This window comes from Theropithecus gelada, chromosome 19 (genome assembly GCF_003255815.1).
Source record: "Theropithecus gelada isolate Dixy chromosome 19, Tgel_1.0, whole genome shotgun sequence".
In the NCBI taxonomy this organism is placed as follows: Eukaryota; Metazoa; Chordata; class Mammalia; order Primates; family Cercopithecidae; genus Theropithecus; species Theropithecus gelada.
This window is the reverse complement of record NC_037687.1, coordinates 17,387,529-17,393,903: the sequence shown is the minus strand read 5'-3', so window position 1 is coordinate 17,393,903 and position 6,375 is coordinate 17,387,529.

Genomic DNA, 6,375 nt, shown 5'->3' with positions numbered 1-6,375 from the left:
TTTTTTTTTTGAGACGGAGTCTCGCTCTGCCGCCCAGGCTGGAGTGCAATGGCCGGATCTCGGCTCACTGCAAGCTCCGCCTCCCGGGTTCACGCCATTCTCCTGCCTCAGCCTCCCGAGTAGCTGGGACTACAGGCGCCCGCCACCGCACCCGGCTAGTTTTTTGTATTTTTTTTAGTAGAGACGGGGTTTCACCGTGTTAGCCAGGATGGTCTCGATCTCCTAACCTCGTGATCCGCCCGTCTCGGCCTCCCAAAGTGCTGGGATTACAGGCTTGAGCCACCGCGCCCGGCCTATTTTTTTTTTTTTAAGACAGGATCTCGCTCTGTTGCCCAGACTGGAGTGTAATGGTGTGATGATGGCTTACTGCAGCCTTGACCTCCCTGACTCAAGCAATCCTCAGCCTCCCAAGTAGCTGGGATGACAGGTGTGAGCCATCACACCCTGCCAATTTTTAATTTTTTTTTTTTTTTTTTTTTGGAGACAAAGTCTCCCTCTGTTGCCTAGGCTGGAGTGCAGTGGCACGATCTTGGCTCACTGCAACTTTTGCCTCCCGGGTTCAAGCGATTCTCCTGCCTCAGACTCCTGAGTAACTGAGATTACAGGCATGCATCACCATGTCCCGCTAATTTTTGTAATTTTAGTAGAGATGGGGTTCACCATGTTGGTAAGGCTGGTCTCGAACTTCTGACCTTGTGATTCTCCCACCTCAGCCTCCCAAAGTGCTGGGATTACAGGTGTGAGCCACCGTGCCCAGCCATTTTTTTTTTTTTTTTTCCTGAGTATAGCTCTGTTGCCCAGCCCAGGCTGGAGTACAGTGGCATGATCTTGGCTCACTGCAACTTCCACCTTCCCAGTTCAAGCCATTCTCATGCCTCAGCCTCCTGAGTAGCTGGGATTACAAGCATGTGCCACCATGCTTGGCTAATGTTTGTATTTTTAGTAGAAACAGGGTTTCATCATATTGGCCAAGCTGGTCTCAAACTCCTGACCTCAAGTGATCTGCCTACCTCAGCCTCCCAAAGTGCTGGGAGTACAGGTGTGAGCCACCACACCTGGCAATCTTTAAATTTTTTTGTAAAGATGAGGTCTCACTATATTGCCCAGGCTGGTCTCCAACTCCTGGGGTCAAGCGATCCTCCCACCACAGCCTCCTAAAGTGTTCAGATTACGGGCATGAGCCACCATGCCCAGCTTTTTCTTTTCTTTTCTTTTTTTTTTTTTTGACAGAGTCTCGCTCTGTTGCCCAGGCTGGAGTGCAGTGGTGCAATTTCGGCTCACTGCAAGCTCCGCCTCCCGGGTTCATGCCATTCTCCTGCCTCAGCCTGCTTTTTCTTTTCTTATTACAGTGGCTAGCATCACCAGAACAATGTTGAATAGAGGTGGTGAGAATGGACATCCTTGTTCTCAATCTCAGGAGGAAGTTATTCAGTCTCTTACCATTTTTGTTTTTGTTTTTGTTTTTTGAGATGGAGTCTTGCTTTGCCGCCCAGGCTGGAGTGCAATGGCGCTGTCTCGGCTCACTGCAACCTCTACCTCCTGGGTTCAAGCGATTCTCCTGCCTCAGCCTCCTAAGTAGCTGGGGCTACAGGCACACACCACTGTGCTTGGCTAATTTTTGTATTTTTAGTAGAGACGGGTTTCACCATGTTGGTCAGGCTGGTCTCAAACTCTTGACCTTGTGATCCGCCCTCCTCGGCCTCCCAGAATGCTGGGATTACAGGTGTCAGCCACTGTGCCCGGCCTTCAGTCTTTTACCATTAAGTAGAATATTACCTATGGCCTTTTGTAGATGTTGCCTATCAGTTTGTGGAGATTTCCATTTATTCATAGGTTGCTGAGAGGTTTTTTTGTTTATTATTATCCTGAAAAGGTGTTGAATTTGTCATATCTTTCTCTCATTTGTTGAAATGATCATGTAGCTTCACTGTATTATTTTTCTTTTCTTTTCTTTTCTTTTTTTTTTTGAGACAGGATCTTGCTCTGTTGCCCAGGCTGGAGTACAGTGGCACAACCTTGGCTCCCTGCAACCTCTGCCTCCTGGGCTCAAGCCATCCTCCCACTTCAGGCTTCTAAGTAGCTGAGACTACAGGTGCACACCACCATGCCTGGCTAATTTTTGTATGTTTTATAGAGACGGATCTCACCACGTTGCCCAGGCTAATCTCCAACTCCTGAGCTCAAGTGACCCTCCCATGTTGGCTTCCCAAAGTGCTCAGATTACAGGCATGAGCCACCATGCCCGGCCCTGCCTCACTGTACTCTTGATTTTCATTTGGCAAGTGAAGCTGAGGAACTTTTTCTGGGTTTAAGAGCTATTTGTCCTTCGTTTTCTGTGACTTCTGGATTCATATCCGCCTAAGTGGTTGGCATTTTCTTTTTTTTTTTTTTTTTTTTTTTGAGACGGAGTCTGGCTCTGTCGCCCAGGCTGGAGTGCAGTGGCCGGATCTCAGCTCACTGCAAGCTCCGCCTCCCGGGTTTACGCCATTCTCCTGCCTCAGCCTCCTGAGTAGCTGGGACTACAGGCGCCCGCCACCTCGCCCGGCTAGTTTTTTGTATTTTTTTAGTAGAGACGGGGTTTCACTGTGTTAGCCAGGATGGTCTCGATCTCCTGACCTCGTGATCCGCCCGTCTCGGCCTCCCAAAGTGCTGGGATTACAGGCTTACTGCTTTCTAGATGTTACTTATATAACGAGGATATTTTATCCATGAGTTCAACTTTGTTTCCAGTTACACTTTGATTATATTTTATCCTTTGATTGTATTTATGGACTTCTTCTCAGCAGAAAAATGTGGGTATTTGCATCACTGATGTGCCCTGTTTTTCTCGGGCAAGTTCTGGGTTATGTCCCCAGAACTTCCTTTTAAAAAAATTTGTATTTATTTATTTATTTATTTATTTTTTATTATACTTTAAGTTCTAGGGTACATGTGCACAATGTGCAGGTTTGTTACATATGTATACGTGTGTCATGTTGGTGTGCTGCACCCATTAACTCGTCATTTGCATTAGGTATATCTTCTAATGCTATCCCTCCCCCTCCCCTCCGACAATAGGCCCCGGTATGTGATGATCCCCTTCCTGTGTCCAAGTGATCTCATTGTTCAATTCCCACCTATGAGTGAGAACATGCGGTATTTGGTTTTCTGTTCTTGTGATAGTTTGCTGAGAATGATGGTTTCCAGCTGCATCCATGTCCCTACAAAGGACACGAACTCATCCTTTTTTATGGCTGCTTATTTATTTTTTGAGATGGAGTCTCGCTCTGTCGCCCGGGCTGGAGTGCAGTGACACAATCTCGGCTGACTGCAACCTCCGCCTCCCAGGTTCAAGTGATTCTCCTGCCTCAGCCTCCTGAGTAGCTGGGACTACAGGCGCCCACCACCACACCCGGCTGAGTTTTGTATTTTTAGTAGAGATGGGGCTTCACCAGGTTGGCAAGGCCGGTCTCGAACTCCTGACCTCAGGTGATCTGCCCGTTTCGGCCTCCCAAAGTGCTGGGATTACAGGCGTGAGCCACCGCGCCTCGCCAGAACTTCCTTTTAGAGCTTTCACATGCTCTTCTCTGGGGCTGAAGGTACCACTTTGGTCCTCACCCCAATCTCCTCTGACTCATTCTCAAAATATTGCAGAAACCATCACACCGGAGGTAGCAGAGACCCAGAAACTCACTTTACTTCCGGAAAGCTGAGGCTTCCGTCTCAGGCCAAGGATGAGAACATAAAGTTGCATTCCTGTCTGCTGAAGCCACCCAGGAAGTGAAAGAAAACACTACGGCCAAGCTTCTGCTTGGCACTTCCTGCTGCAGGTCAGCTGTGGCTCCACTGAGCTGAGGACGTAATCTCTATCTCTTTCCCTTGACCCACGCGGCCCTACCCACGCCATCAAATGAGTCTCAGCTCCCCGTGGCCCTGACATCCTGCTCTTCTCGGGAACACTGTGAATTCGCGAAGCCTCCTGGCCTTTGCCTGGGCTGTTCTGCCTGCCAGAACTGCCCACACTCCCACACTCTCAGGTCACTCTTGGGCTAGTCCCACTTGTTGTTGGATTTCAGTATCAAAGCCACCTCTTCCAGGAAGCCCTCCCAGATCCAGTCATCTCTCTTAGCAGCCTGGTCCCAGGGGCAACTGGTATCATTATTGGGCAAGAGCTTGTTTATTGCCATCTCCCCTGCTGGACTCTCAGCTCCCCTGGGCAGGGATTGGGTCTGCTTTGTCCCCGATTCCCTGCACACAGGCTGTGTGCAATAAGCATCTCTAGGTGATTGAACAGTTAAGGTCAACAAAATACTTCCCAAATCATTTTTGTGTGAAGACTTGTGATGGTGATACAGAGATGAAGATGACTTTTTTTTTTTTTTTTTTTTGAGACAGGGTCTCACTCCCATTGCCCAGGCTGGAGTGCAGTGGCATGACCACAGCTAACTGCAGCCTCAACTTCCTGGGCTCAGGTGATCCTCCCACCTCAGCCTCCCTAGTAGCTGGGACTACAAGCACATGCCACCACACCCAGCTTATTATAATTTTTTTTTGTTGTATTTTTTTGTAGAGACAGGGTTTCACCATGTTGCCCAAGCTGGTCTCAAACACCTGGGCTCAAGCCATCCTCCTGCCTCAGCCTCCCAAAGTGCTGGGATTACAGGTTTGAGCTACTGCTCTTGGCCACAACTTCTTAAATCTATTCCTTTTTTTTTTTTTTCTTTTTGAGACAGAGTCTTGCTCTGTCACCCAGGCTGCTGGAGTGCGGTGGCATGATCTCAGCTCACGGCAACCTCTGCCTCCTGGGTTCATGCCATTCTCCTACCTCAGCCTCCTGAGTAGCTGGGATTACAGGCACATGCCACTACGCCCAGCTAATTTTTATATTTTTAGTAGAGATGGGGTTTCCCATGTTGGCTAGGCTGGTCTCGAACTCCTGGGCTCAAGCAATCTTCCCACCTGGGCCTTCCAAAGTGCTGGAATTACAGATGTGAGCGACTGCACCCAGTCACCACTTGTCAGTTTATTCCTGAAGCTCTACTGCCAGGGGCTCCGATCCTATTATCCTACGAACACTGGCCCATGTCTCTTTGCATTTGGATGCTGCCCGGGCCTTCTGCCTCTTCCATTTATAACGGCCCCTACTTCCAACCCTCCTGTGGCTCCAGATTATGATCCGGGTAAAACCCACGCTTCTCCCAAAGACCCTGATCCCCCTGTCCCTGCACGATCTTGCCCCTGTTGACCGCCCTGCAGTCCCCTTCCCCCTCATCTCACCCCTGCCCCGGCCTCCTGACTGCTCTTCAAGCTGCTAAGATCATTGCTCTCTCAAGGTCTTCGCCCATCCTGTGCCCTCCTCCTGCAGCGCCCTTTCCCTGGCCAGCTCCCTGTCCTGCCTCGGGTCCAAGTTCTAGTCTGTGCCGGTCCTGACACCCTGGCTTTCTTTGTTATCTGCGATGATTTGGCTCCTTCATTTGCTCATTGTCTCGGGGCCAGATCACAAGTTCCAAGAGGCCAGGCCGGATCTACCTGGTTTTTTAGGACTGGGCCCAGGGCACCAAAGGCAGAAGTGGGTCATTATCTCTCCCTGAGTCTTTTTTTTTTTTTTTTTTGAAACGGAGTCCTGCTCTGTTGCCAGGCTAGAGTGCAGTGGTGCCATCTCGTCTCACTGCAACCTCTGCCTGCTAGGTTCAAGCAATCCTCCCACCTCAGCCTCCCGAGTAGCTGGGATTACAGGCATCACCAGGCCTGGCTAATTTTCCTATTTTTAGTAGAGATGGGGTTTCATCAGACTGGCTAGGCTGGTCTCAAACTCCTGACTTCTAGTGATCCACCCACCTCAGCCTCCCAAAGTGCTGCCACAGGCTACCACGCCTGGCTAATTTTTGTATTTTTAGTAGAGATGGAGTTTCGCCATGTTGGCTAGGCTGGTCTCAAACTCCTGATCTCAAGTGACCGCCTGCCTCAGCCTCCCAGAGTGCTGGGATTACAGGCGTGAGCCACTGCGTCCAGTGTCTCCCTGAGTCTTAAAGGAGAAATACCTCAAAGAAGAACTTGACCTTCCTCTGGGGCAACTTCCCTGCTTCCCTCCTGGGCAAATCCAGCCAGGTTTCCTTCCCTAGGTGCAAAATTAGTTCCACTGGGTGCTCAACTCACACATGCTACAGATGGATTAACTGAGGCAACAAGGGCCGGGCCAGAGCCCCCACTTAACAAGTGGGTCTAGAGTCGGCTGAGCCCCCGGTGTGACCCAGATCCTTCTCTGTGTTATCATCAGTTCCTCTGGGTTAGGGGTCTCCAGCAGCCTGTCTGAGTGGGGCGGCTGCTGCAGAGGCTTCCGGAACTTTCTGCCCCTCCTTGGCCGCCTCCCCGCCCCTGTCTCCCACAGGGCCCTGA